At 44.0% G+C, this 26391-nt stretch overlaps 1 protein-coding gene across 1 annotated transcript in view; it reads right to left on the reverse strand.

The window, feature by feature from the left end:
* Positions 1 to 26391, reverse strand: part of BTD (biotinidase) — a 61294-nt gene that overhangs the window by 34593 nt on the left and 310 nt on the right. The window lies entirely within an intron of this gene.

Below are 26391 nucleotides of genomic sequence, written 5' to 3' on the forward strand. Positions count from 1 at the left end.
ATAATAAATGGGTCTTGTTCTAAGCTGCTCAGTGTGTGGTAGGGTGATTTGTTATACAGCAATAGATAATAGATAAGGGAACAGGAAAAATATTTAAAGATGTAATTAAGGAAAACTCCCCACACATAAAAGCAGATTTGAATTTATAGACTGAAAAGACACATGAAGACTCAGGAAAGGAAAGAACAGAGTGTTAACACCAGGACATAGCCTAGTCAAATTCCTGATCTTCAAAGATAAAGTAAGAATCATTTGGGAAGTCAAATAAAAACATCAAATGCACTTATAAGGACCAAAACTCAGGGTGTCCTCAGACTTTACCACAATAACGTCAATGCTAGTAAAAGCCTATAGAGTTATTTTGAAAAAGAAAATGTGAATCACATTTTATACTATGTGTGGGTAAAACTGTAATATTTCCAGAATATCTCGCCTGGCTTTAGGACATCTGCATATCAACAGGCGCTCAAGGGTAGAGAGAAGTATGGCTGTAGTGTATTTGCATCATTCTTCAGGGGTGGAGAGAAGTTCGTCTCCATATTAATGGGTAATTACCTGGGCAAAGAGGGCCTATCTGTACTCAAGAGGTGAGGGGAGAGCTGGTTTTGCTGCTGCTGGAGCAGGAAAGAGAGAAGGCCCCAGACTGCAGTTGGTAAGCAATAAATGGATTTTAAACTTTATTTCTCCCTTCGACTGATTTTGGTTTTTAGAGGTATTTTGCCCCAGGATTTCCTTTCCCTGGACTTACATCTGGTGGTAGTTGACAGGATTCAACTGAAATCTGTCAAAATGGGTGCAACCTTTGGGAGGGCTGCCCCTAGAAATGATACAGAAAAGTGGCGCTCATGCCAAGGGACGTGTGTCTACAGTCATGTGGTCATGGAGATGCCACCACTGGTGCTGGCCATGCCGACCCCAGTCCATAGCCCAAGCCTAAGGCTACTGCTTCTGCCACTGCTGCTGCTTCTGCTGCTGGCTGGAGCCTGGTCACAACTATGGAAAGGAACAGAGGTCTGGTACATCTTGATAGAGAAGCAACTGGCTGCTGTGTACCACGCCTTGCTGGCTATGGAGCCCATCGCCAGAACAGCTCTGACCAAGGTAATAACCTTGTATCCCACTGTGGGGTGGATGAGACTGGACCCAAAGGCCACAGAGTGGTGTGGCACAGACACCTACTGTATATCATGTGACTTGCCATTTGCCTTCGGCATCCACAGGGAATGCTGAAGCAGAGGCATTGGCTCAGGTGTGCTGGCTAGAAGGAAAGCCTGCTTCTGATGTGGCCAAATGGCTACATAAGCATTTGTTGCACATGGGGCAAAAGACAATGTGGGCTGTAGCCTGTCGGTGGGGCTTGCCCTTGACTTTGAAGAAGTCAGCCGAGCCTGGAAGGAGTGCCCTGCACGTTGTGCAGACCAGCAAACCACCAAGAGGAGCCTGGAGCATCTCTTCGCACCCTATGGCTGGTTGCCGATGATTGAGAGCAATCAAGGCACCCACTTTATTGGACATGCATTGCAAGGATGGGTGCAGCAATTAAGAATAAAATGGACTTGGCCCTAGACATTTTGACACATGGACCGGAAATGGCTGACTCTTCTGCCACCTTGGGGAAAAGGCCTGGAAGCTGGCCTCCTGTGTATTCCTGTAATAACAGCAAATTGGCCCCCCAAAATGACAATTATTGCCTTCTACAGTTCTTGTGTCCTGGATGCGCCCCCTGCCTGCAGCTGCCGCGTGATAGCTGGAATGGACAAACTTTGAATTTAATCTGCATGGGACTTTGAACCTCGCTGAAACCGCTGGCTTGAGGATTGTCATGATTTTATGCTGTTGCTATTGTTATGTCATTAGTCTGGTCACAATGCTCCAGTTTTCTCACCCAGGGACCACTGCAAAAGAAGGGGAACAAGTAGATTGTAAGGCGAGATTTCTGGAGGGGTGGCCTATGGGTAAAATTTTAACATTTCCAGACTATCTCGCCTGGCTTTAGTGCATTTGCATATCCTCAGGGGTGGAGAGAAGTTCATCTCCATGTCAGTGGGCAATTACCTGGGAAACCGAGGATGAGTCTGAACCTGAGAGTTTAAAGAGAGGGGCTGGCTTGCTTGCTGGCTTCGTCCGGAGCAGAGGAGAGACAGCCATGACTGCAGTTTGTAAGCATTAAACACGTTTTAAACTTTCTAACTCCCTTTGACTGATTTCACGTTTTTAAAGGTATTTTGCCCCAGGATTTCCTCTCCCTGGATTTAAACACACATAATGTGGGGGGAGGAGCATGGCAAAGGCAGTATAGCACAGAGAAGACAAGTAGTGACTCCATAGCATCTTACTACGCTGATGGACAGTGACTGTAATAGGGTATGTGGTGGGGACTTGGTAATGGGGGGAATCTAGTAACCACAATGTTGCTCATGTAATTGTATATTAGTGATACCAAAAAAAAAAAAAAACCCAAGAAAATCTACATCAAGTTATTATAATTAATAAGAAAGTGTATTAGTTAGATTTAAGACCAACATATGAAAATTAATTGCATTCTAATACATGGGTCCCCCAAACTAGAAAATTCAAATGAATAAATAAAAAGTAAGGTACTAGGAGTAAATTAAATAAGTGATTTCCATTGAAAGACATTAAGGAAGAATAGAGAGATAGATCATGCTAATGGCATGATAACTAAAGAATATGAATATTTTTTTCTATCCAAATTAATTTACAAATCCAATATAATTCAAATTAAAATCCCAGTAAGTATATCACGGAACTTGATAAACTAGTCCTATAATATGTATGAAAGAAAAAAAGGCCAAGAATAATGGCATTAGAATGATGCTCCCTCAAAGATGTTCACATCTTAATTTTCAGAACTTGTGAATGTGTTATGTTACATGGCAGTGTAGAAAGAAGGTTACTAATCAACTCTGAGATGGGGAAATTGTGCTGGATTATCTGAATAGGCTAAATGTTATCACCAGTGTCCTTATGAATGGAAGAGGGAAGCAGAAAAAGGAGAACCAGAGTACAGCAATATGAGAAGTACTAGGCCTGAAACTGCCTACTTTGAAGATGGAGTCAGTAACATGGGAAGCCTCAAAAGCCAGAAGGAACAGGCACAGTTTCTCTCCTAGAGCTTCCAGAAAAGAATGTAGGCCTGTCAACAGCTTGATATTATCCCACTTCAGATTTCTGAACTATAGAACTGTAAGATAATACACTTATGTTGTTTTAAACCCTCAGGTTTGTGGCAATTTGTTATAGCTGCAATAGGAAACTAATTACAATAGACAAGATGGTTTCAAAAGAACAAAATAAAAGGACTTGTCCTACCAACATTTCTACAGTTCTAGTGTAGAATTGGTGTTTGGTATAGGAAAAGAACAGTGAGTCCAGACACAGACCATACAGAAGGTGGATATATGTCAGAGACAACATCATGGATCATGGGGATAAGAATGAACTATGCATTCTACCATAAATGGCATATGGAAATGGATATTTTGGTAAATTAACTACAAAAATGGCCAACAATTATTCCTTTCTTCATATTCATGTTCTCTTCTCATATAACTTTAATTCTATCCCTCTCCAAGTCTGAGCTCAGCCAAGTAATTTGCTTTGGCTAACAGGATGTTAGCAAACATGATGCACCAAGGCTTCCATGATGGGGTTTGTCTCCTTTTGCAACCTGCTGCCATCACATACAAAGAAGCTTAGGGAGGCCTGCTGAGTGATGAGAAATACAAGGCTTAGTGGTGATATGCTTGCCACCCCAGTGGACAATCAGCTTCTAGTAGCAGCTGACTAGCAACTGAACACAGACATATGAAGGATATAATCTGTGAGGCTGGGCCTATGAAGGCCCAGCCTCACAGATTATAAATTAAATAAATGTGGTTGTTTTAAATCACTAAGTTTTAGAGCGGTTAATTATAGTGAATCTGATACACATATCATATGAAATAAAAACCCTGGACTGCTACCTTCCATCGTATAAAAAATTAATTCCAGATAGACTAGAAACTTAAATATGAAAAACTAAACTTTTTGATGAAAATATAGGAAAAAAAATCTCCATAACCTCAAGTTAAGGAAAGATTTCTTAAGCAAAATATAAAGAGTACAAAACAAAGGAAAAGAATTGTCAAATGTGACCACACACCAAAAAATCCCACAGAACTTAGTGAAGGGCCCCCACCCATAAGATGGTGAACCTCCTACTTCTCTTCCGGGTCCTCGGTTCCCACCGGCGCCACCTGAACCCCAATCACCCCTCGCCCCCCTAATCCCAGCACCTAGCCAATAGCCACCAGCCCCGTAGAAGTGACACCTCAATCACCCCATGCCCCTTCCTATATAACCCAGCACCTTTCCCTAATAAAGCGGAATTCTCCGGTGAATTGCTGCTGTGTGTCGCTCCTTCCTTTCATTGGTGCCAAAGCCCGGGAGACGGGACACCCCAACTGGGCCCTGTCTTCCCCCCAACACCAGCAGCAGCTTGCCCTCATCCTCTTTTTCCGGCGCTGGCTCCTCACACTCACCACTCCTCTTTGGCCTTTGGGTAGGTTTTCCCCCGGAGTGGGCCGCTCTTCCCCAACGAGGAGGGAGCTCTCCCCGCCTCAGGCCTTCACGGCTGCGGCGGACCCTCAGACCCCTCCTCCAACAGCCATAAACGAGGTGACTCCTTTGCGGATGAGAACGCTCCCTTTCCCCCCCTCTCCTCCTTCCGTTCCTTCCACCGAAAATTCCTAGTACTAGGTTCCTCGTGACTCCGGCACTCTGCCTTCTTAGAGAGTCTGGGTGACGACCCACACTTCCTAAGAAATTCCGACTCGTATACGAGTTTCCGCAGACCACCAAGGATCATCGGGGACGCCCTTTGTCTCCTTGCGGTCTGCTCCCAGTCCGAGGATCTCCGTTCGTCTTCCCCTGTTTGTCTCCTTCTCTGTCCTTTAGCCATGGGAGCCTCCTCATCCCTCCCTGAAAGTTCACCTCTTGAATGCCTGCTCAAGTATCTAGCCACCCTCTCCCTGACGCCTGATATAAAACCAAAACTTCTCCGTAAACACTGCTCCCAAGATTGGCCGACATACCCCCTAGACAATCACAACCAATGGCCCGCAGGGGGAACTCTTGATCCTAACATCACTCGCGATCTCTTTAACTACTGCCAGTGCCTGAAAAAATGGAAGGAGATTCCCTATACCGAGGCTTTCCGCCGCCTCCCCCCACCCCCCCCAAGTTCTCCTAGCCTGCAAGCCGTCTCCCCCGCAGAAGCCTCCCGTTCACTCCCTTCCCCCTCCTCTCCTACAATAGCCCCTCCCCCTTCCTCCACCACCATCTCCTCCCCCACCTCACCCCCTGCAGATCAAGCCTGAGCCTTTCAGCCCCCCTCTAAGTCCCAAGAGCCTCCTCCGTCTTTGCCCCCATCACCTGTTTCTCCCCCACAGACTGAGCCAGAACTCTTCAGTCCCCCACCGCCGTGTGTCTCCGCTCTTGAGATATCTTCACCTGCTGCTTAATAGCAGGTCTGAAAAACGCAGCTCGTAAAGTAGTCAATTTTCAAAAGCTCTCTCCGAGTTCTTAGACTCACTCAAGCCCTATTACAGTACACCAGCCTGAACCCAGAAACGCCTGATAGAAGACATGTCCTTATGATATACTTCCTAGCTCAAAGCTACCCCGACATTAAAGCTAAACTCAAAAAGTTAGAACAGGGCCCCGCTACCCCACAGACTGAGATCCTAGCAGTGGCCTTTAAAGTCTTCCATAACCAGGAGGAGGAGAAAGAACGCCGTAAACGAAAGGCTGATCAGGCCAATTTCCAAATGTTGGCCCAGCTGATAAAACCACAACCTGGGCGCCCCTCTACAAACAAGCCCTCCCCCAGGAGCTTGTCTCAAGTGCGGAAAAGAAGGGCATTGGTCAACGGCGTGCCCCTACCCCATATCTCCTACCACTCCATGCCCCAGATGCCACAAAAAGTGCTACTGGGGGTCTGATTGCCCAGCCACCCGAAGGGGAGGCTGGACGAACAACCCCCATCCTAAGCCCGCCGTAGTGGGGCTGGCAGAAGAAGATTGACGGGGTCCAGGGGCTTCTCGCCTGACCATTTCCATCACCAAACAGGAGCCCAGGGTTACTTTAATAGTAGACGGTCGCCCCATCTCCTTCCTCCTAGACACAGGAGCCACCTTCTCAGTCTTGCGAGAATACCGGGGCCCTACCACGCCTGCCATTACTCCTATAGTCGGGGTAGGAGGTAAACAGATTTTCCCATTAAAACCCCCCCCCTTTTATGCACAATCCAAGACAATCCCATACCTTTCTCCCACTCCTTCCTGGTTATGCCCCAGTGTCCCATCCTCTTACTAGGACGGGACATCCTTTCTCTCCTCCATGTTTCCATAACTATATCCACTCCCACAGCCCCCAGTACTCCCTTTCTGATGGCCTCATAGCCAATGACCCCCCTCTACCCAATGAAAGCTCCAGTTCCGCCCTCATACACCCTGTAAATCCCAAAGTTTGGGACATTACAAGCCCCTCCGTGGCTCTATGTCCTCCTGCCTCTATCAAATTACGTGACCCCTCTCAGTATATCTGTCAGGCGCAACACCCCCTAACCACTTCAGCCCTCATAGGCCTCCAACCCATCATTCAAAATCTTTTAAACAAAAATTACCTCAGACCCACTCACTCCCCGTTTAATACCCCCATATTAGCTGTTAAAAAAACCAACAGATCTTTCCCCCTCATCCAAGACCTTCGCCTCATCAACATGGCCATCGTCCCTATCCATCCCTTAGTCCCAAATCCATACACCCTTTTATCGCAGATCCCTGCCTCGGCCTCCCACTTCTCAGTCCTAGATCTCTAGGACGCATTTCTTTTTTCTATCCCTCTGGACCCCTCCTCCCAAGATTTTTTCGCCTTCACCTGGACGGACCCATACACAAGACATTCTGAACAACTCACTTGGACAGTTTTGCCACAAGGCTTCCGAGTCCACCTTATTACAATACATGGACGATCTTCTACTCTGCAGTCCCTCGTGGGAACAGTCTCAACTTGACACTGCCTCCCTATTAACCTTCTAGCTTCCAGAGGTTACCAGGTATCCCCTGTCAAAGCTCAAATCTCTTCCCCTTCTGTCACTTACCTCGGATTCCTTCTATCTCAACAAAAAAAGTCCATTACCTTAGACAGAAAACGGCTCCTCTCTGACCTGCCCGTTCCCAAAACCAAGACAGAAATCCTTTCCTTTCTAGGCCTGGCTGGGTATTTTAGAGCATGGATCCCTAACTTCTCCCTGTTGGCAAGACCCCTATACGACCTCAGCAAGGGCCCCCCTGAAGAACCATTATCCTCCTCACCCCAACACTCCTTCATTAAGCTCCGTCGAGCCCTTGTGGAAGCCCCAGCTCTCCATCTTCCTGATTTGTCGAAGCCCTTCTCATTATACATTCATGAGAGGTCCAGTCAAGCTCTAGGAGTCCTAGGCCAACATTATGGCCCATCCTTTGCCCCAGTAGCTTATCTTTCTAAGCAATTAGACCCCACAGTTTGGGGATGGGCCCCCTGCCAACGGGCATTAGCCGCTGGACAGCTCTTGCAGAAGGAAGCTCATAAACTGACATTCGGGGCGCCCCTTACCATTCTGTCCCCACATCACCTAAAGGATCTCTTAACCTACAAAAGTTTACAGACTCTCCCTCCCTCCATACTCCTGACCTTACTGTCCTCTTTCCTCCAAAATCCCGTTCACCCCCTTTGCCATCCATACCCGAATCATGACTTTTTCCTCCTTTACTGCTCCCTCGCTCTCTCTCGCTTTTTCTCCTCATTCCTATTGTCTGCCCCGCCACCCCAGCCTCCTTTGTATGGCGATTCAAAGTCAGACAGACTTACACACAGCATCAAACAAAAATTACTGCCCTCATTGCCACATCAGACTGCCCTCTGAAAGGCTGCTCCAAGCCTTTATACCTCCACTTCCCTCCCTCCACCCAAGTGTTCACTAGCAGCTACCTTTATTCTCCCTACCTCTGCTTCCTCTATGACCAAAAACAAGCCTGTTGCAGGCGATGGCCAGACACCTACGGGGATGTCCCTCCTGGTCTTGCGCCATTCACTACATGGGTAACTCCTGGTACCCACAGTATTACTCCTCCAACCCATTCTCTTCAATACTAATAAACCCCTTCCTTACCTGGCTGTGGCCCATTGCAGGCCCTATAATAATCATTCTCCTCGCCTGTCTCTTCTTGCCTTGTAAAGTTTATCAAATCCCAAGTTGGTAAAATCTCTAATCAAACTTTCAACCAGCTTTTACTCAGGAACTACCAGCTTTTAGCCACAGAAGATCCCTCACTCTCACGTAACCTCCTCACCACACGCTGAGATGGACCCCTCTCTCTGCTGGAAACTGTTCCTGGAAACAATGGCCGCAGACGCCTGGCTTCTGGCACCCGTATCCTCTTGGCACCATTAGAATCAACAAGTCCTCGACCTATGGTTACAGGGAACCTTCATTGATTTCCAACCTGAAGAAGTCCACATCTACTCGTCCTTACTGTGGGGAGTCCTATCAACCCTTTCCTCCCAGTCCTCAAGCCCTCACTCCGTTCTCCGCCCCCGTTCAGCAGGAAGCAGTCAGAGAGAAAGCAACGTCCACAACCCCATAGAGGAGAAAAGGGGGAATGAAGGGCCCCCACCCATAAGATGGCGAAATTCCTGCTTCTCTTCCGGGTCCTTGGTTCCCGCCGGTGCCCCCTGAACCCCAATCACCCCTCGCCCCCCTAATCCCAGCACCTAGCCAATAGCCACCAGCCCCATAGAAGTGACACCACAATCACCCCATGCCCCTTCCTATATAACCCAGCACCTTTCCCTAATAAAGTGGAATTCTCCGGTGAATTGCTGCTGTGTGTCGCTCCTTTCCTTTCACTTAGCATCTCAAAAGTAACTATAAACAAAGTTAAAAAACAGAAAGTATTCAGAATATGTAAAGAACATCTACGAATAAATATTTTTAAAAAGATAAACAATCCAATAAAGAAGTGAGTAAAAGATATAAACAGGAAATTCATAGAAGAAATCCAGATGGTATATCTATATCTATCTACCTATATTTAACACACAAATATAGATATGGATATCTTCATTAGTAATCATGTTGGGAAAGAAATTTGCTTCAGAGGTGCAGGAAAGTAAGAGTGGAAGGACTTCATTAAAGCGAGAACAGCAGGGAATGACAGCTGCCTTGCAGGCAGCAGACAGTGAGGAAGAGCAGAGGGAGGAAAGAGAAGCTCGCTGAACTCCAGCTCGGCACAGGGCAGATCCCTTGCCAACTCCTGAAGCCAGGGTCACCAGACATCCAGTGTCATCTTGAATATGCACAGCGTGCGAACTGAGTGCTTACCACCCCAGGATTTGGGGGTTGCTGCGAGCACTGGATGGGGTGATATTATGTTCTGAGAACTTCCCAAAGGCAAAGAAAAGAGATTTTCAGGCAGGCTACAAACGAGCATGATCGCACAGCTGCAGTCCCGTCCAGGTCATCCAGGCGACAGGAACCTGCAAACCCAGATCAGAGCTCTCAGTAGCCCCTCCCTACTTACCCGGAGCAGGACAGAGAGAGTGACACACTTGAAGAAAGGGGAGCATGGGCAACATCAGAGAGAAGGCGCACTTAAGGGTTTAGAGCTTGGGGTTTTATAGGGCCTTTTCGGTAGGGGTCAGCATAAGGCATCCAGGTGCTTTATAATTTCTTTGAATTTTTGTCTTAAGAACAGGGTCATTCATTTAGGTGACTGTTGGTCTGGATCTCAGCATTCTTTATCCACATAGGTTTATTTACACTGGTTACAAAGTTACATGATTAAGGGCCTGGAAGAACAGGAAGAACAGCATATGGATTAAGTTAAAGAATTAACTGGGCCTTTTTTGCAAGCTAAGTAGATTTTACAACACCATGACCCCTTGTCTCATTTCCCTGCTCTACCTCATGAGGTAGAGCAGACAAGTCCTTGACTGACGATTCTTTATCTGGGAAACATCTGAACATTTCAAATCACTCCTGTCCTTTGAAACTTCAACTAATTAACTCGGTGAGTCTTTTCTGGCTCTTTGGTTTTATCTGGTTAACTCTTTTGAGTCCCTTTTAGTGGGCTTTACTGGCTTTATTCTCTCTCCACCCACTCATGTCTATTTTTCTGCCTAACAGGAAATGGAAATAAGAAGCCATTTCATATGCATCAGATTGGGAAAAAAAATTTAATTGTACAGTTTAGAATATGGAGAAAGGAGATTGCTTATAAACAGATGGTGCAATCATAAATTGGTACAATAACTCTGGAGACCAATTTGGCAATACTATTAATATTGATGATGACCTACCCCTAGATATAAATGCAAGGCTGTAGGCACCGGAGGGAGGGGTGAGCACATCGGACACTGATGACGTGCCAAAGTCCCCAGCTGCTGCCCCCTCCCAACCTGAAAAAGGTGCCTCAGGCTAGCAAATCCTCACACTGCTGTAAATCTAAGCTCTGCCTCCCCCTACCTTCTTTAAAAACTCGCTGCCTGCCCTGCTGGGTGCGACTTCCCCAGCCTGTGACTAACCAGACCAGCGAACATTGCCCGGGATTGCGCTCAAATAAACTGCCTGGCCCTTTGTTGCCTCTCATTGCCTGCTTATTTTGGTTAGAATTTATCTTACATTTGGTGCCAAAACCCGGGAAGGGGCGTGAGCATGGGGACCCGACCAGCCATCGGCAGCCCTGCCCCCTCTTTCCCCGACCCGGGACCTCAGCCTGCTCTCTGCTGCGTGGACTATTTTCCGGTGAGTCCCTCAGTTTCCCCCAGTCTGTTTCCCTTCCTAACCTGTTTTCACCTGGTCCATTCGAAATCGTAGCTACACCCAGGTTGGGGCATCCAGCCCCTGGGCATCCGGCCCATCCTCGGCAGGCATCCGGCCCACCCCTGGCCCTGCAGTGTGGGAGACATCCCTCACCCAGGCTCCCAGGCTGTCTCCTCTGACTTGGTGCGCTTGGGACGCCGGGTGCTCCTCTCAGTGGGATTAGTTGGGAGGATGACGCAGACATGGGGAACCAGCCCTTGAAAGCGGAGGCCCAGACCCCACTGCGGTGTCTCATTTCTAATTTGGCTAATCTATGTTTGTCCTGGGAAGTTCGCAAACAGAAGCTGGTCTTTCTTTGCTCTGAGGCCAGGCCTCAGTATCCCTTGGCAACCAATCTCGCTGGCCCCCTGAAGGAACTTTGGATTTTAGCCTCCTCACCGACTTGACTAATTATTGCCACTGGAGCGGAGAGTGGGGTGAAATCCCATATGTGCAGGCCTTTTGAACACTGCACTCCCGCCCAGACCTTTATGTTAAGTGTTCAATGACCCAGGTTCTCCTGGCCTGATCTCCAGTTAAAGATTGTCAGCCTCTTACTCTGCCCAGTCCTTCTTCCTTTTCAGATCTGCCGGAAGACCTTGGTTTCCCACCTCTCTCAGCTTGCTACCCCCACCCCCCTCTGCCACCATCTTTAAGTTCTTTGTCCTCCCCCACGTTGCTGCCATCTTCAGGTCCTTTGTTCCTAGCCATGCCGCCTTCCTGCTCCTCTCTTCCGGTGTCTGCACCACCCCCTCCCCATCTCCTTCCGCCTTCACCGCCCTCTGCCCCACTAGAACAGGCTCCTCCCGCCCTCTGGTTCCAGAAGCCACGGACAAGACTCCTCCCAGCACAGACCTGCCTCCTTTCTCTCCTGACCCTACACCCCTCCCCACACCCACCGTTTTGTAAGTGGTCTGGTGTGGTTGTTGAGAGTGGGTGAGCTGGGCGTAGCAAGTGAACATCTTAGTGATTGTGTATTGCAGTGTGTGTGCCTGCCTGCAGCCTGAAAATTTTTGTGGTGACCCAGAATCTTGAAATTTTGCTAAAGTAGACATATTTTGTGCTTAGGGATTATGCTGTAAAGCACATGGTGTCAGGAATTATAAAGTGTGTTCATGAATTTGTTAATCTACAGAATGCTAATGCAATAGTTTACAATAGCCCACTTTTCAGTGTTCACTAAAAATTAAAGTTCCTAATGGTTTTGAGGTCTAATTAAAGCTATTTAAAAAGAAAACATCTCTACTTGCTAAAAAGATGTGTTTTAATAAGAGAAAGTATAAAGAATGGAAATTCATTTTGTTGAGGGTAAAAGAAGGTAATTGTTCTAAAGTACAGCTATTTATTTAAGAGGGAGAACACTGAATGTAAAAAGAAAGTTGTAGAAGGGTGTGGAAGAATTTAATATGGTCATGCTATATAAAATTAAAGCAAATAAATCTCAGTATCAAGTATCAAGTACACAGCAAAATTAGAATTTTGTTTTCAGTTAACAAGCTATTTAGACAAATGCCTTAAAAAAGTTAAAAACTTTAACAGCTTCCCAAAATCAAATTCAAAAAGGTGCTTTTACCTCTAGTTAACTCTGGTATTTTCCAGAGGGCCCCTAGAACATGTCAGAGGAATTTTTTCTTGTTAGAGAAAGTATTTGGCCAATTTGGCTTTTTTTTTTCATTAAAGAAAGTATTTAGCCAATTTAGCTTATTTATCTAATATAAAATTACCTCCTTAATAACCTAGAAAGCACTGTCAAAGGGAATAATGCTAAACTTTGTTACTGAATGTTTTGTGTTACAGAAATATCCAAATTTCCTATGTCAACTGTCTTACAGTAAGCTCTCATCAGATCTTTAACCATTGTCATTTGTAAGTCTTGTCATTTATAGTCACTGTTTTATTACTCCTAAACTAGTAAAGAACTAGATTTCACAAGAACAAGTATTAGTTACATAAGACATAAGTTAAAAAGGCAGAAGGGAGACCCCAGACTCCACTCTGTGACCTGGTAACCATGGCCTTTAAAGTCTTTAATACCCATGATGAAGAACATGAGAAGAGGACAGTGTCCTGAACCTGAGCCTTTGCGGCGGCCCTGTGGCTGGCAGGACAGGGGTCTCATCACACCAAAGACCGGTCCAGAGCTTGTGAGCCTCCGAGACCTTGTTTCCGGTGTGGCCAAGAAGGCCACCGGGCAAAGAGATGCCCCATCCCGACCAACAAGCCGATTAAACCCTGCCCAGTTTGCGGTAAGAGAAGTCATTGGAAAGTAGAGTGCCCAGTTGGGGAAGGTTATCCCCCCACAACAGAGTCTTGTGGGAGGCAGGCCCCCTGAGGGACTCCCCTCCAGACCTGCTGGGCCTACTCGAAGACTGAAGATGCCTAGACTCAAACACCCCTATCACCCTCGCCAAGCCCAGGGCCACGCTGTGGGTAGCAGGTAAGTCCATCTCCTTTTTGGCAGACATGGAAGCTGCCTACTCTGTTTTACCTTCCTTTCACGGGTGTTTACATCATTCCCAGGTCTCAGTCGTGGGTGTCACGGGAACCCCCTCTAAGCCTCTAGAGACAGGTCTGGTAGCCTACACGTTTGAGAGCCATCCTCTTACCCACTCATTTTTAGTCATCCCATCCTGTCCCATCCCTTTGTTAAGGAGAGATCTCCTCTCCAAGCTTATTGCCTCTATCTCCCTGCCTCTTAGTCATCCCCAACCGAGCTCACTCATCATCTTAGCCAATATAAGTTGTAGTCCTGAGGCCTCTACAGACCCTCCTGTACCGTTGATCAGCATTAACCTGATAGTCTGAGACACCTGTACTCCTGTAGTGTCGAGCCATCATGCTCCAGTCCTCATCCGCCTCAAAGACCCATCCTCCTCTCCTTCTAGACCCCAATTCCCTATTTCCCACACCCATTGCAAGAGCATCCAACCTATCATTAACAATCTTCTTTCCCAAAAGCTGCTGGTACCAACGAATTCTCCCTGTAAAACTCCAATCCTTCCAGTCAAGAAGCCATCGGGGGCCTACCAGCTTGTTCAAGACCGGCAGATAATCAAAGAAGCTGTAGTCCCTCTTCAACCGGTTGTTGCTAACCCTTATACTCTCTTATCTCAAGTTCCCCCAGACACCTCTCCTACCTACCTACCTTACTTCTCACTCCTAAGAAAGATACCCCCTTGTCCCGCCCAATGCTCATCTTTCCATTCTTTCATCCAGGCTGCCTGCTACGAACAAGCCTCAGTCTGTCTCTCATCATCCGGACTACAGTACTAGACGGGGCAAAGCCTGAGTGGTCATGCTAGATATATCTGTCCTGAGAGATGAAGACAGCATATCTGCTAGAACCTCTGGCCACCAATAGAGAGGTTGGACAGCAGAAATGCACAAAACCATGTGGGTACATCAGTACTCACCCCTTCCCTCCAAGCCTCCTCTAGCCTCCCACCAGCCTCAAACCTACCCGCGCCGCCCCTCCTCAGCTGGAAGTAACCAGATCAAGTCAGCGCCTATTATAACCAAAAGGCTAGAATGTAAGGCTGGAGGCACCAGAGGGAGGGGTGAGCGTGTTGAACACTGATAATGTGCCAAAGTCCCTGGCTGTTGCCCCCTCCCAACCTGAAAAAGGTGCCTTAGGCTAGCCAATCCTCACACCGCTGTAAATCTATGCTCTGCCTTCCCCTACCTTCTTTAAAAACTCACTGCCTACCCTGCTGGGTGCGACTTCCCCGGCCTGTGACTAGCCAGACTGGCGAATATCGCCCAGGATTGCACTCAAATAAACTGCTTGGCCCTTTGTTGCCTCTCATCACCTGCTTATTTTGGTTAGAATTTATCTTACAATAGAAACATAAAAATTGATACTTGTGCATAGGAGACACACAGGAATGTTCAGAGAAAACTGTTTGTAAGACTGAAAAACTAAAAATAATCTACATGTTTGTCACCTAGACAATGAATGTGGGAATTATAAAACACCAAATTCAAGATGATTACCTCTATGGATTAAGGCAGAAGAAGCAGGGGGGAGGGATACACAAGGGTCTTCACTGTATTTGTAATGCACCTCATAAGATAAAGGGGCTGGGTACATGGGTATATTTTAATCTTTGTCCCTATTCATGTGTCTAAAAGATATCAGAAATGTTAAATTAAATCTGTTTTTTAAAAGTGAATAAAACAAAAAATCACAGCCAAACTCCAAGGAAGGAACTCAAAGATTATGACACAGAAAGAAGTTTAAGGGCTTGAGCTCTTTATCCTGAAGATGTCCCTCACCCACGTTACACCCCAGTTCAACTCTGAACTCTGGGAATCATTCAGACATTCTTCTCTAGAACTGATTCTTTGTCCCGTTGATAAACAGAACACATTAAAAGCAAAACAAAGCAATAAGGTACAATTAAAAAGCTAAAGGGGGGTGGGGCCAAGATGGCAGCACGAGTAGAGCAGCAGAAATCTCCTACCAAAACCATATATATTTTTGAAAATACAACAAATACAGCTATTCCTAAAAGAGAGACCAGAAGACACAGGACAACAGCCAGACTACATCCACACCTGCGAGAACCCAGCACCTCGTGAAGGGTGTAAGATACAGGCCGCAGCCCGGAGAGACACGAGCGCCCCTCACCCCAGCTCCTGGCGGGAGGAGAGGAGTCGGAGAGGGGAGGGAGAGGGAGCCCAGGACTGCTACATAGCCAGCACTAGCCATCCGCACCAGGGGCGCAGACACACAGTGTGTGGTATGCTGGACACTAGGGAAACGGGACAGTAAGACCTGTGAGCAGGTCCCCACAGCCAGCGTCCCTGGGACAAAGAAAAGCAAGTGCTTTTTGAAAGTCTTAAAGGGACAGAGACCCCACAGCTGGACGGAAACGTCCTGGGACACTTAGCCTAGCAGCTGGGAATCCCAGGGAACTCTGGGCGCCCTAACCCCCTGGGCGGCAGCGCAGCTGAGAGACCCCCTCATGGAGATAAACAGCCTCCCACCTGTTTCCTGTCCGATGCGGCTCCACCATCTTGGAGCAGCAGACTGAGGCCGGCCACGCCCACAGCAACCACGGAGCTTAACTCCACAGTGGCTGGGCAAGAATCAGAGACCACGTCTGCGCACAGCTGCCCAGCACAAGCTGCTAGAGGTCACTGTTCTCCCAGGAGAGGAAGGCCACAAACCAGCAAAAAGGGACGTTCTCCCAGCTGACACAAGCACCAGCTCCGCACAACTACCTCTATTGCCATGAAAAGGCAGAAGAGTTTGATGCAGACCAAAATCACAGAGTCAACCCCTGATAAAGAGATAGACCTAACCAATCTCCCTGAAAAAGAATTCAAAATAAAGGTCATAACCATGCTGATGGAGCTGCAGAGAAATATACAAGAGCTAAGGAATGATGTCCAGAGGGAGATTACAGAAATGAAACAATCTCTGGAAGGATTTATAAGCAGAATGGATAAGATGCAAGAGGCCATTGATGGAATAGAAACCAGAGAACAGGAACACATAGAAGCTGACGCAGAGACAGATAAAAGGATCTCAAGGAATGAAACAATATTAAGAGAACTGTGTGACCAATCCAAAAGGAACAATATCTGCCTTATAGGGGTACCAGAAGAAGAAGAGAGGGAAAAAGGGATAGAAAGTGTCTTTGAAGAAATAATGGCTAAAAACTTTCCCAAACTGGGGGAGGAAATAATCAATCAGACCACGGAAGTACACAGAACTCCCAACAGAAGGGACCCAAGGGGGACAACAACAAGACACATAGTAATTAAAATGGCAAAGAACAAGGACAAGGACAGCGTTTTAAAGGCAGCTAGAGAGAGGAAAAAGGTCAGCTACAAAGGAAAACCCATCAGGCTATCATCAGACTTCTCAACAGAAACCTTACAGGCCAGAACAGAATGGCATGATATATTTAATGCAATGAAACAGAAGGGCCTTGAACCAAGAATACTGTATCCAACACAATTATCATCTAAATATGAAGGAGGGATTAAACAATTCCCAGAAAAGCAAAAGTTGAGGGAATTTGCCTCCCATAAACCACCTCTACAGGGTATTTTAGAGGGACTGCTCTAGATGGGAGCACTCCCAAGAATAAATAGATGTCACCAGAGAAAACAAAATCACAGCAAGGAAAGCAAATACCAACCAAATACTAACTAAAGGCAAAAAATAAAATCAACTACCCAAAAAGGAGTTAAAGGAAACACAAAAGAGCACAGAATAAAACAACCAACATACAAAGAATGGAGGAGGAGGAATAAGAAGGGAGAGAAATAAAGAATCACCAGACAGTGTTTATAACAGCTCAATAAGCAAGTTAAGTTAGGAAGATAACCTTGAACCTTTGGTAACCACGAATCTAAAGCCTGCAATGGCAATAAGTACATACCTTTCAATAATCACCCTAAATGTAAATGGACTGAATGCACCAATTAAAAGACACAAAGTAATAGAATGGATAAAAGAGCAAGACCCATCTATATGCTGCTTACAAGAAACTCACCTCAAACCCAAAGACATGTACAGACTAAAAGTCAAGGGATGGAAAAAGATATTTCATGCAAACAAAAGGGAAAAAAAAAGCAGGTGTTGCAGTACTAGTATCACACAAAATAGACTTCAAAACAAAGAAAGTCACAAGAGATAAAGAAGGACATTACATAATGATAAAGGGCTCAGTCCAACAAGAGGATATAACCATTATAAATATATATGCACCCAACAAAGGAACACCAGCATATGTGAAACAAATACTAACAGAACTAAAGGAGGAAATAGAATGCAATGCATTCATTTTAGGAGACTTCAATACACCACTCACTCCAAAGGATAGATCTACCAGACAGAAAATAAGTAAGGACACGGAGGCAGTGAACAACACACTAGAAAAGATGGACCTAATAGACATCTACAGAACTCTACATCCAAAAGCAACAGGATATACATTCTTCTGAAGTGCACATGGAACATTCTCCAGAATAGACCACATACTAGTCCACAAAAAGAGCCTCAGTGAATTCAAAAAGACTGAAGTTCTACCAACCAACTTTTCAGACCACAAAGGTATAAAACTAGAAATAAATTGTACAAAGAAAACAAAAGGCTCACAAACACATGGAGGCTTAACAACATGCTCCTAAATAATCAATGGGTCAACGAACAAATTAAAATAGAGATCAAGGAATATATGGAGACAAATGACAACAACACAAAGCCCCAACTTATGTGGGACGCAGCGAAAGCAGTCTTAAGAGGAAAGTATATAGCAATCCAGGCCTATTTAAAGAAGGAAGAACAATCCCACATGAATAGTCTAACATCACAATTACTGAAATTGGAAAAAGAAGAACAAATGAGGCCTAAAGTCAGCAGAAGGAGGGACATAATAAAGATTGGAGAAGAAGTAAACAAGATTGAGAAGAATAAAACAATTGAAAAAATCAATGAAACCAAGAGCTGGTTCTTTGAGAAAATAAACAAAATAGATAAGCCTCTAGCCAAACTTATTAAGAGAAAAAGAGAATCAACACACATCAACAGAATCAGAAACAAGAAATGAAAAATCACAACAGACTCCACAGAAATACAAATAATTATTAGAGAATACTACGGAAACCAATACGCTAACAAGCTGGAAAACCTAGAAGAAACGGGCAACTTCCTAGAAAAATACAACCTACCAAGACTGACCAAGGAAGAAACACAAAATTTAAACAAACCAATTATGATCAAAGAAATTGAAGCGGTAATCAAAAAACTACCAAAGAACAAAACCCCCGGGCCAGAAGGATTTACCTCGGAATTTTATCAGACATACAGAGAAAACATAATACCCATTCTCCTTAAAGTTTTCCAAAAAATAGAAGAGGAGGGAATACTCCCAAACTCATTATATGAAGCCAACATCACCCTAATACCAAAACCAGGCAAAGACCCCACCAAAAAAGAAAACTATAGACCAATATCCCTGATGAACATAGATGCAAAAATACTCAAAAAAATATTAGCAAACTGAATTCAAAAATATTTCAAAAGGATCATACACCACGACCAAGTGGGATTCATCCCAGGGATGCAAGGATGGTACAAAATTCGAAAATCCATCAACATCATCCACCACATCAACAAAAAGAAGGACAAAAACCACATGATCATCTCCATAGATGCTGAAAAAGCATTCGACAAAATTCAACATCCATTCATGATAAAAACTCTCAGCAAAATGGGAATAGAGGGCAAGTACCTCAACATAATAAAGGTCATATACAATAAACCCACAGCCAACATCATACTTAACAGCGAGAAGCTGAAAGCTTTTCCTCTGAGATAGGGAACAAGACAGGGATGCCCACTCTCTCCACTGTTATTCAACATAGTACTAGAGGTCCTAGCCATGGCAATTAGACAAAACAAAGAAATACAAGGAATCCAGATTGGTAAAGAAGAAGTTAAACTGTCACTATTTGCAGATGACATGATATTGTACATAAAAAAACCCTAAAGACTCCACTCCAAAACTACTAGAACTGATATCGGAATACAGCAAAGTTGCAGGATACAAAATTAACACACAGAAATCTGTGACTTTCCTATACACTAACAATGAACCAATAGAAAGAGAAATCGGGAAAACAATTCCATTCACAATTGTATCAAAAAGAATAAAATACCTAGGAATAAATCTAACCAAAAAAGTGAAAGACCTATACCCTGAAAACTATAAGACATTCTTAAGAGAAATTAAAGAGGACACTAACAAATGTAAACTCATCCCATGCTCTTGGCTAGGAAGTATTAATATCGTCAAAATGGCCATCTTGCCCAAAGCAATATACAGATTTGATGCCATCCCTATCAAATTACCAACAACATTCTTCAACAAACTGGAATAGTTCAAAAATTCATATGGAAACACCAATGACCCCAAATAGCCAAAGCAATCCTGAGAAGGAAGAATAAAATGGGGGGGATCTCACTCCCCAACTTCAAGCTCTACTACAAAGCCACAGTAATAAAGACAATTTGGTACTGGCACAAGAACAGACCCACAGACCAGTGGAACAGAATAAAGACTCCAGACATTAACCCAAACATATATGGTCAATTAATATACGATAAAGGAGCCATGGACACACAATGGGGAAATGACAGTGTCTTCAACAGATGGTGCTGGCAAAACTGGACAGCTACATGTAAGAGAATGAAACTGGGTCACTGTCTAACCCTATACACAAAAGTAGATCTGAAATGGATCAAAGACCTGAATGTAAGCCATGAAACCATAAAACTCTTAGAAAAAAACATAGGCAAAAATCTCTTGGACATAAACATGAGCGACTTCTTCATGAACATATCTCCCCAGGCAAGGAAAAAAAAAGCAAAAATGAACAAGTGGGACTACATCAAGCTGAAAAGCTTCTGTACAGCAAAGGACACCATCAATAGAACAAAAAGGTATCCTACAGTATAGGAGAATATATTCATAAATGACATATCTGATAAAGGCTTGACATCCAAAATATATAAAGTGCTCATGCACCTCAACAAACAAAAAGCAAATAATCCATTTTAAAAAAGGGCAGAGGAGCTGAGCTGACAGTTCTCCAAAGAAGAAACTTATATGGTCAACAGACACATGAAAAGATGCTCCACATCGCTAGTTATCAGAGAAATGCAAATTAAAACCACAATGAGATATCACCTCACACCAGTAAGGATGCCACCATCCAAAAGACAAACAAGAACAAATGTTGGTGAGGTTGTGGAGAAAGGGGAACCCTCCTACACTGCTGGTGGGAATGTAAATTAGTTCAACCATTGTGGAAAGCAGTATGGTGGTTCCTCAAAATGCTCAAAATAGACATACCATTTGACCCAGGAATTCCACTTTTAGGAATTTACCCTAAGAATGCAGCAGCCCAGTTTGAAAAAGACAGATGCACCCCTATGTTTATCACAGCACTATTTACAATAGCCAAGGAATGGAAGCAACCTAAGTGTCCATCAGTAGATGAATGGATAAAGAAGATGTGGTACATATACACAATGGAATATTATTCAGCCATAAGAAGAAAACAAATCCTACCATTTGCAACACCATGGATGGAGCTAGAGGGTATTATGCTCAGTGAAATAAGCCAACTGGAGAAAGATAAATGCCAAATGATTTCACTCATATGTGGAGTATAAGAACAAAGAAAAACTGAAGGAACAAAACAGCAGCAGAGTCACAGAAGCCAATGGACTAACAGTTACCAAAGGGAAAGGGACTGGGGAGAATGGGAGGGAAGGGAGGGATAAGGGCGGGGAAGAAGAAAGGGGCTATTATGATTAGCCATGTATAATGTGGGGGGTGGGGGAAAGGGGAGTGCTGTGCAACACAGAGAAGACAAGTAGTGATTCTACAACATCTTACTACACTGATGGACAGTGACTGTAATGGGGTTTGTTGGGGGGACTTGGTGAAGGGGGGACCCTAGTAAACATAATGTTCTTCATGTAACTGTAGATTAATGATAACAAAAAAAAAAAGCTAAAGGAAGTAGCTTATAGCAAAGGTTAATGGCAAAGTAGAAGAAACAGAACAGAAAATGTTTAAATACTGGTACCATGTTTCATCGGTGATAACTGCTGGGCCCCTACCCCAAGGGTCATCTCCAAATATTAAATTCTATCATCATGAGAAATATATTACAGTTTCTAAGCCATTCAAGATGAATATCCTATGTCCTCAAACATGCAGACAGTTGTCACCATTTCCTGGTACATTTTACACAAAGTAAACATCCTTATAAGTGATTCAATGATTGCTGATGCCACATTACCCCAAATTTGCTTTATAAAGAAACAATATTTGAAGGCAAAGCTAAAACAGTTCTGTTTCTGCCCCTTAATGCTCCCTGCTTCAGTTCTCTATCTTACTGGCATTAAAATGCAGAGAAAAGGTAAAGGTGTTGTTCACCCATGCCAAGGGCTGGTATCCAATGTTGCTCTAGTTCACATTGTTGGAGTAGGTGGAGAGCTAGACATACACAGGAAAAGGGAGGAGGACTTTGGTCAGATGCTTGCTTACATTCTACACATTCTGTATAAGCTGTTCCTGTGGGAGGGGCGGTGATGGTACAGATAACATACTGGCCAAACTAGCTGGTTCCAAAATGGAGAAGTTGACCCTGACTTCACCTCCAAATACATTATACACTCATTAACACAGTAAAATTCCCCCCCTCCATCATTAACATAAGTAAAAAGTCACCCTTCTGAGGAGAAACAAATATAGTCAAAACCCCCCTGTCTAACATGAGGGTGGAGCAATCCTGACTCCAGGAGGACTCCACCTGTTCCCTTTGAAACCTCACCTTACTTAAGGAATCTTCACCTTTCTTCATATGAAAAAGGCTCCCTATTGTTCCCTCAGTGCAACCCCTGTGGGTCTGCCAGCAGCCCAGCTCTCTGCATGTACTCTTGTCTTTCTCTGAACTTTATTGTCCAAATAAACTTAACGGTCAACCACATTTTTTCAGTGTCTGTTCTTGAATTCTTTCTTGCAAGAAGACCAAAGATCGGTCTCCTGTAACAACATGTAACTGAGAAAAAGTCCCAGGGCTTGTTCACTGGTAACAGGCATTAAATCTGTCCCTGATGGACTGATAATAAAACTGCTTTTCACTGGCTTTGCTTCAAGTCTATCTCTAAGCTTTGGTACTCTGCAGTCCATAAATTTGAGAAGCAAACAAAATCAATTTAACCTGTTTTATTCAAGGAACAATTTTACTATTTTATTTCCTGCTCTGTTTTTGTTGACATATTTCCTATGTAAAATACATAAAAGCTGACCACCATACTAGGGACAACCGAAAAGATTTGAGACCAAAGTACAGAAATTTCATTAACTCTGGAAGTCTCAAAATGGCCACCCTTGAAAAATTAAACTTTATTCCTCTATAATGCCATCTGTTAATTAAAACCAAGTTAAAGCTAAACAAAGTATGCATCACCACATCTCTTTCTCCTTTGCTGTCCAGATTCCTGCTCAAGGTTAGAAGATAAACACTTTTGCCCTTTCCCTTAATGCCCTTTGGTGCCAAGACTAGATAGACCCCAACCCTCCTTTTTAGCATTGCATAGTTTATGTGAATGAATGCACCCCTTTGAATATCTGCCTTCTTTACCTGTTTCCATCAGGATATAAAAACCATAGAATGACTTGGGCTTCTTAAAACATTTCTCCTATCCATGGGAGTAAATGCTTCCTGGTTTAAGTCCTCACCTAGCTCACAACTCCTTATTTCAAGGTGTCTTTAATGAATTTCTCATTGACACATACAGCACATTTCCTTTTGTACAGAAACCACTTGCAACTCCAGAGAAAGGAAATCCCAGGGCAAAATACTTCTAAAACTGAAATCAGTCAAAGGGAGAAATAAAGTTTAAAACCCGTTTACTGCTTACAAACTGCAGTCTGGAGCCATCTCTTTCCTGCTAGGGCAGAAGCAAGCAAGCCCTCCCCCTAACCTCTCTGGTTTAGCTAAGCCCTTGGTTGCCCACGTAATTACCCATTGATATGGATACGAACTACATTATCCAACCCTGAGGAACGCTTGTTGATAAGCAGATGCACTAAAGCCAGGTGAGATATTCTGGAAATATTACAGTTTTACCCACACCACTGTACAGTTTTCAGTGTTGGTTTTAAAAATAGCATTCTACATAGATTCCCTTTTTTGCTGTTGCTTGCTTCTTGATACTCAATTTGTTTTCTCTTCATTTATTTCAGCCAATTTTATTTTCAGCCATATATTGCATCACAAATAATCCTAATTTGTCTCTTCAATTGAATACCAAATGATTCACATTTTGATAAAATGTTTGTGAGAATATTTCTCACAAGTTCAGCTAGTATAATGCTTTTAAGTAAGCACAGGATTTTAGCATCCTTGATAGTTTACTGAAATTAAAATGTACTATCATAATTTAGGGGCCTCAGGAGTTACTACCTGTAAAAGCTGCCTGTTTTAAATCTTTGGAGAGTGTATTTTCCCCAGGCGCTATATTTGCAGCTCTTACTAAATTACCTGGTTGCCTGGATATTCTCTTTATCCAGGTGGAATAAAGCCACAAAACAAATCTCTCATAATCTCAGGTCCAGAACCCACAAACAGAGTAATGGGTATGAAGAGTCTTTGATGACTGGCTCTGCTCTTTGGAGAGCATGTTATCATTATTTCAGTCTTTTCTTTTAAAAAAAAAAATAGACTTACTCCTCCTTTGATGCCCTACCAATAAACAAAATTCCAATAAAATACCCCACAAAGAAATTCTATGTCTGCCACCAAAGAAAGTAATAAAAACGTTGTGAATGCTTACAAAGTCTACACAAGGGGCCTTGAATAAATCACAAAAGAATCCTTTAATCCTGTAATTACAAATGGATTGAAAGGAGTTGCTTCCTATGCCCGCTCATGCTCAGGGCAAGGACTATCTTTACTTCTGCTGAATCATCAGACTCAGATAAACAGTGGAATGTACCCTGAACTGAAAGGTGTAAAGGTGAATGCAAGTTTAAACAGGCTCATTGATTTTCCCCTCTGCTGAAAGGCAGAAAACAGTTGAGAATTTATCCTTTCCAAAAACCAGTTAATCCCAATTTGTAGTTCAGTTTTCATCACATTTTATATTGAGGGATTCTGTCAGTGATTCTTTTGACTCACAAGTGGACACAAGGACCCATGAATGTATTACCATCTATACTGTGTGTGCCAATGTCAAACTGGCCTTGAACCTGTAAATCCAAATTAATCAACAGTATTACTTTGGCAATAGGCAATCATACATTTAGTTGATGTCTGTAGCATGAGTACAGAGCTAGTGTGGAGAAAGTGAAGGTTCCTATGGCCAGGATTCTCACCTGGCCCTGGTCGGCTAGCTCACTACATACATGTGGGCGATAGGTTGTTACTGACTCTATATAAAGAGCCCCATCCAGTGCTCTGAGCTGCATGGCTGCAGGAGAGCAGAGGCTGGAGTGGTGGCAGCACCGAGGACAAGAGACTGAGATGGCTTGAGGGGGCTGAGAGGCCCAGAGGCAGAGACCGGCTTGCTATATGCAGCCTTGCTCTGAGAGGATGGGATTCTAGTGATTGACCTGCCACAGTGGAATAAAGTTGGGTACAAACTTTCACCCCGAGAACGTTCCATTGTCATTTTTTCGGTCTCACTGAATTCATAGTGAGCTTGTCCAGGGCTGAAACCCATTGGCAAGACAGCTAGCAATTCTCAGGTTGGACTGCAAATCAAAATTAGGTTGTAGCTTAAAAGGAATACAGGTGCCTAAATTGTCCTAAGACAATGAAGACAATGATTCAGAAAATGTGGGGTAGAGCCCAAGCAATTACATTTTCAAAAAGCTTTCCAAGTGATGCTGATGCAGTGGGGGTGGAGACTGTCACACAGGTACTGACATTACTGACATAAGAATATATTACAGGGTGGGGTGGGGTTGGTGCTTCTCATACAGGGACAGGAGACACAGGTGACTATTCAAATTCACACAAAGAAGTTTCTGCATCTTTCTGTAATGTCAAATTTTACTTGACAGGTAAGTAGTTTAAGATTTTAATTTGGGTAGCGGTTATACAGGTATTACCAATATTAAAACTCACTTAACATTTAAGATCCACACATTTGTTTATTTTACCTCAATAAAAAAGTCATTTTTATATTAAAATATAGATACATTCTGGAGTAGAATGCACGATCTGCATTTATATTTTAGATGAATTCTGACACTTCAAAGAAACCTCCCTCTTAGGTGGGCTATCAGCTTCCTTAGGATAGGTTCCCACATGCAGGGAGGCAGCCATTTCACTCTCCCCTGCTTGGGGTGGGGATTAGGGCTTGAAATGCAGGGGGAAAGGCCTTTTGGAAGGGTCGGAGACTACAGTTTGAAAATCTCTGGATTTAGAAATCCTTTCACAAATCCGTTCATTCATTTCATTAGCCATCACCCACCTCCCTCTCTTCTCTGTCTTTACCTTACACATATTACTGGTCTTTTTGCTTTCAAAACACTCCAAATTCTCAAAAAACTTTTTGTTGTGGAGATTTTATTAGTTCCTGAGCAGTTGGGTTAATGACCCTGAAGCCATGGCTCTGAAATCCCACTTTGCAAACATGTTTTTCACTCAAAAATGTGTTTATCAGCTGCGGGGCTAGTGGTGGACTGGAACTGAATCTAAGAATTATGAAAACCCACATTTCCTGACTTTGGAAGGACAAGAGTGGAGAGCTAGGTGTTTCCTTTGCTTGCCATCTCGGTGTCCTCATGCACATACGGGGGTAAAGGGTACACGTCCCCTTACGGATTTAATTAACTTACACTGAACAGATTGCAAAGCCACAAAGTTATGAAAGCACAAATCAAAAAGCGTGTAAACTCATGCCTAGAACCCGGGGGAGGCGAAGGCACGACACCGCGCGC

The sequence above is a fragment of the Manis pentadactyla genome, chromosome 14 (genome assembly GCF_030020395.1).
Source record: "Manis pentadactyla isolate mManPen7 chromosome 14, mManPen7.hap1, whole genome shotgun sequence".
NCBI lineage: Eukaryota > Metazoa > Chordata > Mammalia > Pholidota > Manidae > Manis > Manis pentadactyla.